Raw genomic sequence first — 13,286 nt, forward strand, 5'->3', positions numbered from 1 at the left:
TCTGCGTACAGATTAAACAAATAGGGTGATAAAATACACCCCTGTCTCACACCCTTTCCGATTGGGAACCAATCAGTTTCTCCATATTCTGTCCTTACAGTAGCCTCTTGTCCAGAGTATAGGTTGCACATCAGAACCATCAGATGCTGTGGCACCCCCATTTCTTTTAAAGCATTCCATAGTTTTTCATGATCTACACAGTCAAAGGCTTTGGTGTAATGTATAAAGCACAGGGTGATTTTCTTCTGAAATTCCTTGCTCCGTTCCATTATCCAACGTATGTTTGTGATATGATCTCTGCTGCCTCTTCCCTTTCTAAATCCAGGTTGGATGTTTGGCATTTCTCGCTCCATATATGGTAAGAGCCTTTGTTGTAGAATCTTGAGCATTACTTTACTTACATGGGATATTAAGGCAATAGTTTGATAATTACTGCATTCCCTGGGATGTCCTTTCTTTTCTTTAAACCCTATGAACAGAGTTGTTGGACTACAACTCCCATAATCCCTGACTATCAGTCATGCCAATTGGGGCTGATGGAGTTGTAATCCAACAACATCAGGAGGGTACTAGATTGAAGGAGAAGGCTGCAATAGCAGGTAAGCTGTCTCATCTTGCTCTGCTTGCAAACTTCCAAAGAGCCACTGGCTGGCCACTGTTAGACAGACCCTTTGCCTGATCCATCATAGATTGTTAATATCTATTTATCTGTATCTACATCTATATGGGTGAGGGTAATGTATGATTTACAGGAGGTGAACCTTCTTTGCCTCATATAGCTGCCTGGTCCTCCTTGGTGGCCTCTTACAGCCTTGTTCCCTTTCCTCATACACCTCAAGCATTCTGCTTCCTGACAACAATCCAAAACTGGCTTCAGAACAATGCATGGAAATTTAAGATTTTGCAGAATAAGAAAGCGTTGTATGTCATGTATTGCAATATTTTTGAATGCAAAAATAACGTGTGTTTTGTTTTTATCTCTGATATTGGGGTATGGAAGATCAATTGCTATGATCAGAGATCTGGACAGCCTACATAGTGGGGATTTGCCTTCCCACCTCAAGGAATTTAACTGTAGGAGGCCAGCTCAGAGTTTTACCCCCTTATTTATTATTATTTATTTATTATTTGATTTATATCCCACCCTTCCTCCCAGCAGGAGCCCAGAGTTTCCAGAGCCCAGCCTTAGAGTTTCAAACCATGCCAACTGCTGCCAGGTCTGAGAGTAACGCATCCCCAAAGCTGATTTTAATACAAGAGACTGTGTGTCTGGAGGGAGAGTAGGGACAGACCTAACCAATATTATCTATTGAAATATGGCTGCTATAGAGAAATGAGGCAGAAACTGATAGGGATCCTGCTAGATAGTCTGGGTACATCTTTGTGAAATGCAAGAAATAGTGCTCCTGCTTAGAGAAGGAATGAGTATATCCTATCAGGAGGCATGTGTTTTTGTTGTTGTGTCTGTAAAAACATTTGTTGCTAAAAAATCATGCAACCACAAAATGGATCAGATTGCCTTGAATGTATATAACAACCAGTGTATTTTTGCTTGGGCAGAGACATAACATCTGCTCACTGGAAGAACTGTTAGTTTCATTTCTCTCAGTTTCTCCCTTTTCCAATTTTAAACTCAGTTCTCCACATTTCTGCAGCAATTTTCAATTAAAAAAAATCCTCATGAAAATTCTCCAGCATTTTAGTGTAAATTTCTGCTAATAAACACATTTTTGTAGTTTTGACTAATGTACACATTTTTGCAACCTATTTTGTGTCATATAAGGCATTTTTGCATGTAATATTCACTCATCTATTCATTTTATGCACATTTTCCCTTAGTATATGCATTTTTGTAAAAATTGGTTGGTTGGCAAACTGCACCGCAGAATTTGAATAAGTGTGAAATTCAAAGGATGGCTGTGTTTCGGTACTCATGTTGTTTCGGAAAGTGCAAATTCAATAGATTTGGCTTGAAATGTGAACTGAATAGAAATTCTTGCCCAGCCTTAATATATGAGCCTGCTCCACGAGCTAGAGGGAGCCCCAGCTGACAAAGCATCAAGGCGAGTTAAGCAGCAGAGCGAAAAGAGGGTAAGTAGCTCCCATTTATTCCATTATTTAATTGAAGTAAAACAGCTCAGAGAAATAACTAATAAGGGCAGCCCAAGGTCACCCTGAGCTAGGAGCCAAATCCTGAAAGAACCTATATCTTAGGAGACAGATCCTAGGAGAAGGAAGCGTATAGAAAGCTAGTTTTCAACACCACCCTAGCAGGAAAGCTTCAGGGGACACTGTAAACAAGGCTAAATTCCAGTCGGAGAGAAGGGGGAAAAGGAAACTCCACCAATACATACAGGGAGAGAGTCAGCTCAGTCCTTGCTAAAAAGGGCAGCTTCAGCCTTCCTGAAACACAACCACAAGCTCTGTTTCCCTAGGTTAAAGAAAGGTCAGGCTGTTCTAGGTGGGAAAACAACAAACACAAAAGACTTGCCTGGAAGGCGCAGCCCCTTGCTGAGATTAAAAGCAGCCAAAAGCTTAAACAGCCCCGCCCCTCGCTCAGGAAGGAAGCCTGAGAGAATACTAAAGAGTTAAGCCCCAGCTGATAGCCATCAGCCTCAAGTAATACATCATTGGCTGGCAGCAGTAGCTGGGAGGAACCAGCCACACATATAAAGTCAGAGCACCCTAGCAAGGGAGCCTGCTCCACGAGCTAGAGGGAGCCCCAGCTGACAAAGCGTCAAGGCGATTTAAGCAGCAGAGCGAGTTCGGCAGCAGGGCGAGGAGGCCAGGGCCCCCCACTCTGCCCGTCTGTTCCCTGACCTCAACTAAACCGCAGTCTCCAACCCATTGACGTAATAAACCTTAAACAAAACTATGCAGGTAAGAAGCCAGCAGGGGTGTGGGGGCTTTCCAGTGTTTTGTACCGCCTGCAGCATGTACGACTATCTGCCTGTTGGACAGAAGTCGTGGGTATGCTCTCGGTGCAATGAGCTCCTGGCTCTCCGGGAACGACTTCATTTCCTTGAGGCCAAGGTGGCGGACCTGGAAAAGCTGAGAGAGGCAGAGAGGTGTGTGGAGGAGGCCTTCAGGGACGTTATAGCTGTGTCCCACTCCAACGATGATAGCTCTCCTGCTATCATGGACAACGATGGTCTCGGGGAAGGAGAGCATCCAGCTGAGGAAGAGGGAAACGATCCCTTAGAAGGGACCCATTCCTTGGGGGATGAGCAGCTATCTCGTGCCGAGGATATATCTCCAGGGGGTGGAGGGATCCTTGTAGTGGGTGATTCGATCGTTAGGAACATAGACAGTGGGGTGTGTGATGGGCGTGTAGACCGCAAGGTGTTTTGCCTGCCTGGTGCGAAGGTTGCGGATATCGCCCGTCGTTTAGATAGTTTGGTAGACAGTGCTGGGAAGGAGTCAGTGGTCGTGGTGCACGTTGGCACCAACGACATGGGGAAATGCAGCCGTGAGGTCCTGGAAGCAAAATTTAGGTTGCTAGGTAGGATGCTGAAAGCCAGGACCTCCAAGGTGGCTTTCTCTGAAATGCTACCGGTTCCACGCGCAGGACCAGCCAGACAGGCCCAGCTTTGCAGTCTCAATGCGTGGATGAGACGATGGTGTCGGGTGGAAGGGTTTGGATTTGTTAGGCACTGGGGAACATTTTGGGACAAGCCGGGCCTGTACAAAAGGGACGGGCTCCACTTGAACCAGAATGGAACCAGACTGCTGGCACTTAAAATTGAAAAGGTGGCAGAGCAGCTTTTAAACTGACTGAGAGGGGAAACCCGACAGGAGCTGAGAAAGGTCCGGTTCGGAATAAACCTCCCCCCTGGGATAAAAACCAAAGAAATGATGAAATTTTAAAAGGGGTAGGCCTAGAAGTAGGCATTGTGAGAGCAGGGGCACAGGATATAAATTCAGAAGAGCAAAATTACCACAGGCCTAACCGCAAGTGCCAAAGACACTTGAAAAGAGACACTGCTTACAAGTGCCTGTACGCTAATGCTAGGAGCCTGCGAACCAAGATGGGAGAACTGGAGTGCTTGGTCTTAGAGGAGAGCATTGATATAGTGAGCATAACGGAGACCTGGTGGAATGGAGAAAACCAGTGGGATACGGTTATCCCTGGATATAAACTATATCGGAAGGACAGGGAGGGATGTATTGGTGGCAGAGTCGCTCTATACGTGAAAGAAGGCATTGAATCTAGCAAGCTCGAAACCCCAAAAGAGGCAGACTCCTCCACAGAATCGTTGTGGGTGGTGATACCATGCCCCAGGAGGGACTTAATACCGGGAACGATCTATCGTCCCCCTGATCAAAATGCTCAGGGAGACCTTGAGATGAGATATGAAATTGAGGAAGCATCCAAACTAGGAAATGTGGTAGTAATGGGTGACTTCAACTACCCGGACATAGACTGGCTGCATATGTGTTCCAGTCATGACAAAGAAGCAAAGTTTCTAGATATTCTAAATGACTATTCCCTAGATCAGTTGGTCATGGAACCGACCAGAGGGACGGCAACCCTGGACTTAATCCTCAGTGGGGACCGGGACCTGGTGCGAGATGTAAGTGTTGTTGAACCGATTGGGAGCAGTGACCACAGTGCTATTAAATTAAACATACATGTAACTGGCCAATTGCCAAGAAAATCCAACACGGTCACATTTGACTTCAAAAGAGGAAACTTCACAAAAATGAGGGGATTGGTAAAAAGAAAGCTGAAAAACAAAGTCCAGAGGGTCACATCACTCGAAAATGCTTGGAAGTTGTTTAAAAACACTATATTAGAAGCTCAACTGGAGTGCATACCGCAGATCAGAAAAGGTACCGCCAGGGCCAAGAAGATGCCAGCATGGTTAATGAGCAAAGTCAAGGAAGTTCTTAGAGGCAAAAAGTCTTCCTTCAAAAAATGGAAGTCTTGTCCAGATGAAGAAAATAAAAAAGAACACAAACTCTGGCAAAAGAAATGCAAGAAGACAATAAGGGATGCTAAAAAAGAATTTGAGGAGCACATTGCTAAGAACATAAAAACCAACAACAAAAAATTCTATAAATACATTCAAAGCAGGAGACCATCTAGGGAGACAATTGGACCCTTGGATGATAAGGGAGTCAAAGGTGTACTAAAGAACGATAAGGAGATTGCAGAGAAGCTAAATGAATTCTTTGCATCTGTCTTCACAGTGGAAGATATAGGGCAGATCCCTGAACCTGAACTAACATTTGCAGGAAGGGATTCTGAGGAACTGAGACAAATAGTGGTAACGAGAGAGGAAGTTCTAAGCTTAATGGACAATATAAAAACTGACAAATCACCGGGCCCGGATGGCATCCACCCGAGAGTTCTCAAAGAACTCAAAGGTGAAATTGCTGATCTGCTAACTAAAATATGTAACTTGTCCCTCAGGTCCTCCTCCGTGCCTGAGGACTGGAAAGTGGCAAATGTAACGCCAATCTTCAAAAAGGGATCCAGAGGGGATCCCGGAAATTACAGGCCAGTTAGCTTAACTTCTGTCCCTGGAAAACTGGTAGAAAGTATTATTAAAGCTAGATTAACTAAGCACATAGAAGAACAAGCCTTGCTGAAGCAGAGCCAGCATGGCTTCTGCAAGGGAAAGTCCTGTCTCAGTAACCTATTAGAATTCTTTGAGAGTGTCAACAAGCATATAGATAGAGGTGATCCAGTGGACATAGTGTACTTAGACTTTCAAAAAGCGTTTGACAAGGTACCTCACCAAAGGCTTCTGAGGAAGCTTAGCAGTCATGAAATAAGAGGAGAGGTCCTCTTGTGGATAAGAAATTGGTTAAGAAGCAGAAAGCAGAGAGTAGGAATAAACGGACAGTTCTCCCAATGGAGGGCTGTAGAAAGTGGAGTCCCTCAAGGATTGGTATTGGGACCTGTACTTTTCAACTTGTTCATTAATGACCTAGAATTAGGAGTGAGCAGTGAAGTGGCCAAGTTTGCTGATGACACTAAATTGTTCAGGGTTGTTAAAACAAAAAGGGATTGCGAAGAGCTCCAAAAAGACCTCTCCAAACTGAGTGAATGGGCAGAAAAATGGCAAATGCAATTCAATATAAACAAGTGTAAAATTATGCATATTGGAGCAAAAAATCTGAATTTCACATATACGCTCATGGGGTCTGAACTGGCGGTGACCGACCAGGAGAGAGACCTCGGGGTTGTAGTGGACAGCACGATGAAAATGTCGACCCAGTGTGCGGCAGCTGTGAAAAAGGCAAATTCCATGCTAGCGATAATTAGGAAAGGTATTGAAAATAAAACAGCCAATATCATAATGCCGTTGTATAAATCTATGGTGCGGCCGCATTTGGAATACTGTGTACAGTTCTGGTCGCCTCATCTCAAAAAGGATATTCTAGAGTTGGAAAAGGTTCAGAAGAGGGCAACCAGAATGATCAAGGGGATGGAGCGACTCCCTTACGAGGAAAGGTTGCAGCATTTGGGGCTTTTTAGTTTAGAGAAAAGGCGGGTCAGAGGAGACATGATAGAAGTGTATAAAATTATGCATGGCATTGAGAAAGTGGATAGAGAAAAGTTCTTCTCCCTCTCTCATAATACTAGAACTCGTGGACATTCAAAGAAGCTGAATGTTGGAAGATTCAGGACAGACAAAAGGAAGTACTTCTTTACTCAGCGCATAGTTAAACTATGGAATTTGCTCCCACAAGATGCAGTAATGGCCACCAGCTTGGACGGCTTTAAAAGAAGATTAGACAAATTCATGGAGGACAGGGCTATCAATGGCTACTAGCCATGATGGCTGTGCTCTGTCACCCTAGTCAGAGGCAGCATGCTTCTGAAAACCAGTTGCCGGAAGCCTCAGGAGGGGAGAGTGTTCTTGCACTCGGGTCCTGCTTGCGGGCTTCCCCCAGGTACCTGGTTGGCCACTGTGAGAACAGGATGCTGGACTAGATGGGCCACTGGCCTGATCCAGCAGGCTCTTCTTATGTTCTTATGTTCTTATGTGTGTAAACGATTATAGTCTTTTGCTCATGATGACCTTTGGTCCACTGTGAAATAAATCTTACTTGTCAGCCACTTCCCACCTCTGTAAGAGACTAGCTCTGGCATAGCAAAGAACAAGCTAAGAAGTTTACTGCAGGAGTTGCTGGGCAAGATTACTACAGGGTCACACCAGCCTCCTGACATACTATTTCTTCACATATGAGTGGAAGTGGTCAGTCTTGACTAACAAATAAAGGTAATTTAACTGACCTAAGAAGGCTTGGAAGTTGGAATAGCTAGTTCTTCTCACTTTCCAGCAAGAAATTAGGATTTTTTACATCCTTTCATCTTAAACTTTCTCTTCCCAGCATTTTTCTTAAGCAAGCGTTGTCTGATGAGAAGATTGGACTGATGAGGGACATTGTTTGTTTGTGAAAGAGCCAAGTGAGATGGGATTGTAGTTATCTCAATGCTGCAGGTGATGGGGCTGAGGCTGGTAGATGGTGGCTTTCTAAATGACCTCTATAAGTTCCCATGGACTCCTATGGAAAAAATGAAGCGCTACATGTGTCAATAGTTGCATTTGGAGACACCAGATCTTTACAAATTGACCCCCCTGGAAGGGCTCAGCAGCAGTGCGCAGTTCCTGTGGGCCCCTGAAATATATGGACCTTCATTTTCTTAACCCATCCCTGAGACTTTGTTAGTTGAGTTCTGAATTGATATTGAAGAGTGGAGGTACCTAAAAATTTGGTTGACACAAAACTCCCTGTCTTATGTGGATACTGAATCTTATAAATGTGTATACTAAATGATGACATTTCTAACAATTTTATAGTATCTTGGGAGTCAGATGTGCTTTGAGTTCAAAAAAAATAATCATTAAAGTAAAATATTAAAAAATGTGCATTTCCATTTGTTGCAAAAAGGTGTACAGCTAGGCTAAGGTTGGAAACCTGGACAGTTGAGGCCATTAATGCCTCTTTATTAGAATATCATATACTACATATGTGAAAGGAGGTCATGGTACGCCCCTTACTGGAGGGCAGGGCCCAGTGTCTAATCATCCATTTGTAGGCAAGAAGGTTTAGTCCAAGGTTCTGGTTTATATATGGATCTAAACAGCTTGGGGCCAGGATAGTTACTCGAAGGGCAATTTCTCCCCCATATCCCCCATATATCCTCTCTTTTGTGCTCCACTCTATATCAGTCCTGCTCTCAGTGCCCTCAATGACTGAAGCCTGGTGCAAATCTATTTATACGACCATTCAGGTGTGTAACAGCTTTGGGAGTGGTGCTTTATCTCTTCATCTTACAGTGAGCTGGTCATGTGCCACCATGCATGTAAGGAGAAGCTCATAAGAAGGGCATGATGGAGACAGCTGTTCTTTTGTCTCCACCTGTGATGTACAAAGGTATAGTGCCTGTGAAGATGAAATATTTATTTTTATTTGTCAGGATTAACAGCCATTAGTAAGCCAATTCTCCATTAATTTGTCTGGACTTTTCCCAAAGTTTGGGTCCCCAGACATTGTTGGACTACAATATCCATCAGTCCCAGCCAGCATGGCCAATGTTAGGAATGATGGGAATTGTAGTCCAGCAACATCTGGTGACCCAAAGATTGGGAAAGGCTGGTCATCCTTTTTTTTAAAAAAAAAAAGCCACTTGCACTAGTGGTCATCATTGCTATCATAACTCTCCCAGTGAGCCCTGGGATCTGGGGCCTGCCCCAAAGGTTGCCTGTTGTTTCCCCGTCTGTGTCCTTTGCTTGGCTGCAGAGCTGCTATGTTCCTTGCTTCCTGTTGGCTGCTTGGACTGTCTGGGCCTTTTCTTAGCATTCGACCCTTTTCTCAGAAGAAGAGGTGCACTAAGCTGATGCTAGGAACAGACAGGCCTTCCTTCTGTTGCTATGGTGAAAGTGCCACCGTGGGCAACCATGACTTAGGATTTGCCTGGCACTTGAAGGCTGGACCCGTGTTGACCTAAATGCATGTCATTTGTGATTTCCCTTGAGGCTGGAGCAGTTGTCCTGGTGGGGAAATGTAGGGGGAGCTGAAGGGATGGGTTCAGATGTTTGCCTTGACAGATGGGTCCCCTGATGATTCAGACATACGTGGCTGTTTCTGTCACATCAGCTTTCCCTGAAGCAAAGATGTCACCAATGTCACAAACTGGTTATTCTAGTTGAGGCCTCCTCCAGACACGAGCGACAGAAATTATATGGTTTGAAAAAGTCCAGTTTGTACAGTACCTCATGGGTCTTTGGTAAGGGCCACATGGCCAGAATTTTACTGGCCTGACCGGGATTTTTCTTTTCCTGGTAAGTTGCCAGAATTGGGAGTTTTTAAGTTCGGGGGGGGGGAGCATATATTTGGTTTCACTATTTTTTATAAAATAGATTAAAAACAAAAGATGGAAGAACTCAGGGAGGAGACATTCAGCTCATGCTGCACTCTGATGTTTTTCCTTGCTGGGGGTGGGGGAACCTGTTTCCCTGCAGAAGGAAAATGCATCTGCACGTGCTCAGAAGCACTTTTCCCAGAGGTAATTCAAAACTTTTGTTCTCTTCAGAGAGAAGGCACTCTTTGTATCCTCAGCAGCCCGAAGAGGTACAGTATTTTGGACAATAAAAGATAGTAACCACACTTGTGGATGATAAAAGGGTGGGAGGGGGCTGGATGAAAAGGGAAGGAAGTCTGCTTGGCTCTGCCGAAGGATAGGATAGGCAGGATTTCTGTGTGCACTGATGCTGACTTTTTGATAAGGATAAGCAACTGGTGGTGTGGGGGCTCAACTCAGCTCTCATCTGGACCACAATGTACTGTAATCTCTTATCCCATGGATGCCTCCTCTCCTTATGAACCCCTTTCCCACACAAACTGAGTCACTAACAAATGTCAAGGTTGGACCCAAACTTTCAGGGTTTTCACCTGCTTCTCAGTGCCCACTGAATGAATTACATCTCAGGGTCAGGGATAAGAGCTAATGGGACAGGGTCAGTGTGACGCCCTTCCCTGGCTCTCCCTGTCAGGTTCCTACCTGCTCGTGGTTACTGCCTGTCACTAGGCACCACCAGGGACTCCACCAGTCCGGACTGTCCTTTTTTATGGTTTCTCTCCCCGCTCTAGCATAGACCTCACCAGATCCCCCTGCTAGGCAGCACCGCCAGTCACGTCCTATAACCCGTATTCCCAGAGACTCTGCCTGAGTCTCTCTATCAGGTTACCTCTGTGACTGCGTGCTTAAGCTGTCCCAATCCCTTTGTATCAATGCAGATAATCCTGGTTTGCTCTGAATACTTGTGGTGTTATTCTTCCCTTCCCCGCTGCCACCATTTGTCACTCTTCAGCCTTGGTATTTACCTTACCCTCCCTTCTGGTCTGTGAAACCCCAGCCAAGGATCAGGCCTTTGGTAAACCAAATACAGTATTTATTAAATAACAGAGATAACAAGATTACTTTATAAAGGCACATAAGCATATGGTTTCATCTATTACTATGATACTTGACTTATCATAAACTAGAACTCCCACTCTCTCTTTCTCCACACTCTCCTGACATCCACCTCTCAAACAACTCTCACAAACCCACCAAAACAACCCTCTCACGTCCTCCGTCCACCCAGATTTAACTGTCATCCTTCCATTTATACCCTCAGCCATTCTAAACACTCAGCCAATCATCCAGCATTCTACTGCCCATTCACTCCCCCCTCCTCTTTCATTCCACTTACCATGTATCTCCTATACAAACAGCACTTACCATATATACACTAATACATGAACATCACATTTCCCCCCCCCCTTAAAATAACGGCAGAGTATTATTCCTGTTCCAGGATTCATACGCCGCGTTAACAAATAAAACAAGTCTCTCTGGGGAAAATGTCTTTCTTTGTTCCTCCGTCTGGTCACGTCACTGCAGTCCCAGCCACCTGCCTTCACAGTCCATCGGCCAATACATTGTCCTTGCCTTTGATGAACTGGAAGTCCACTTGATAGTCTTGTAGGGCCCAGGACCACCTCTGCAGCATAGTATTATGGTTTTTCATAGTCTGTAACCATAACAAGGCCCGATGATCCGTTGTTACCGTGAATCTTCGTCCCCACACGTATGGGCGCAACTTATTCAGTCCCCACACGACCGCTAGGCACTCCTTTTGGACCGACGAATAGTTTTTCTCCCTCGGTGTCAGCTTGCGACTCAGATATGCCACTGGATGTCTGGTGCCTTCTCTCTCCTGCAGCAAGACGACTCCCAGCGCGAGGTCTGACGCATCTGTAGCCACGATGAATGGTTGCTCATAGTCTGGTGCTATTAATATGGGTCCTTGGCACAAGGCTTGCTTCAGCAGATCAAAAGCCTTCTGACATTCATCCGTCCATACCACACGCTCAGAACACTTTTTCTTTGTCAATTCATGCAAGGGGGTTGCGATTTCCCCAAAATTTTTCACAAACTTTCTATAAAAACCAGCCACACCTAGAAATGCCCTAACTTGCTTTTTGGTTAAGGGGATAGGCCACGCTTGTATTGCCTCCACCTTGCTCCATAAGGGGGTGATTTTCCCACTCCCCACCTTATGTCCTAAATAGACCACCTCCTTCAACCCAAACTGGCATTTCTTCGCTTTTATTGTGAGGCCTGCCTTTCTTAATGCCTCTAATACTGTTGTCAGGTGTTGGACATGCTCAGGCACCGACTTGCTAAAAATGGCCACGTCATCGATATAGGCCACTGCAAAATCTGCCATGCCTCGCAACACAGTATTGATTAGCCTCTGAAACGAACTTGGTGAGTTCCTTAGTCCCATGGGTAAGGTCACAAACTCATATAACCCATCTGGTGTACTGAAGGCAGTTTTGGCTCTGGATTGCTCGTCTAGTTCCATTTGCCAAAATCCTTTACAGAGGTCTAACGTAGAGATAATGGTTGCTGCCCCCAATAACTCTAACATTGCGTCTACCCTGGGCATAGGATACGCATCTGGGACCGTAATTTTATTGATTAGCCGATAATCAATGCAAAATCTTGTTGTTCCATCTTTTTTCGGAACCAGGACAATACTTGAGGCCCAGGGACTGATAGATTCCCTGATCACTCCTAGTTCCAGCATATCTTCGACCTCCTTTTTGATCTCACTCAAAACTTTCCCATTCACACGGTACGGCATAGATCTGATTGGGGCATGATCTCCAGTATCAATGGAATGTTTGGCTATACTGGTTCGGCCAGGTTTATTGCTAAAGAGATCCCCATAGTTTTTCAACACTCTCAGAATCTCTTCTCTTACTTCCCCCTGCACCTCCTCTGACCATTCCAATTGATCTACCCCTCCTTTGTCTTTGCTTTCCTGTACCAAATCTGGAAGTTCAGGCCCACTTCCCTCAGGGAATAAGGTAACTTGCAACACCTTTGCATCCCTGGTATGGTAAGGCTTTAACGTATTTACATGAATCACTTTGCTTTTGTTTAATTGGTCTGTGGTGATTACATATGTCACTGTGTCAAGCCTTTCTCTTATGGTATATGGTCCTTCCCAGCTAGCCTGTAATTTGTCATGTTTCCTGGGTATGAACACCATAACCATATCTCCCACATCATACACACGTTCCCTGGCTGTTCTGTCATACCAGTAACTTTGCTTCTCCTGTGCTTGACTCAAATTCTCTTTCACTACTTCCATCATTGATGTTAATTTATTGCGGAATTCCAATACAAAATCTACTACAGATGTTTTGTACTCTCTCAGGGTTCCTTCCCATGAATTTTTTAACAGTTCCAAAGGTCCCCTCACTTTTCTAGTGAACATCAGTTCAAAGGGTGAGAAGCCTGTTGACTCTTGAGGGACTTCTCTGTATGCAAATAAGAAGCATCCCAACCATTCATCCCAGTCTTGTGGGTGATCTTGAACATAGCTTCTTATCATGCCCTTCAAAACCCCGTTGAATCTCTCTGTTAGCCCATTAGTGGCGGGATGGTAAGTAGTGGTCTTTAGATGTTTTAGACCACAACATTTCCACATACATTGCATCACTTCTCCCATGAATACACTGCCTTGATCCGTCAGCACTTCATGAGGGAAACCCAGCCTCATAAAGATTTTTAATAAAGCCTCTGCCACTACAGGGGCTTCTACAGATCTTAGTGCTTCTGCGTCTGGGTACCTGGTGGCAAAATCCACCACCACCACTAGATATTTCTTGCCATGCCTTGTGGGTTTGGAAAAAGGGCCCACCAAATCTATTCCCACTCTATAAAAGGGTTGTCCAATTATAGGAAGGGGCTTTAAGGGTGCCTTGGT

General features: G+C 44.8%; 1 protein-coding gene across 6 annotated transcripts in view; it reads left to right on the forward strand.

Moving 5' to 3' along the window:
• Positions 1-13,286, forward strand: part of LOC133379219 (ceramide kinase-like) — a 36,088-nt gene that overhangs the window by 5,332 nt on the left and 17,470 nt on the right. Inside the window, exon 2 of one of the 6 annotated variants that reach the window (XM_061614037.1) lies at positions 9,554-9,591. The exons of the other annotated variants lie outside the window; for them this stretch is intronic. The gene's annotated coding sequence lies outside the window, so the exon portion shown is untranslated. The remainder of the gene's footprint in view (positions 1-9,553; positions 9,592-13,286) is intronic. 6 annotated transcript variants of the gene reach the window in all.

Source organism: Rhineura floridana, chromosome 3 (genome assembly GCF_030035675.1).
Source record: "Rhineura floridana isolate rRhiFlo1 chromosome 3, rRhiFlo1.hap2, whole genome shotgun sequence".
In the NCBI taxonomy this organism is placed as follows: Eukaryota; Metazoa; Chordata; class Lepidosauria; order Squamata; family Rhineuridae; genus Rhineura; species Rhineura floridana.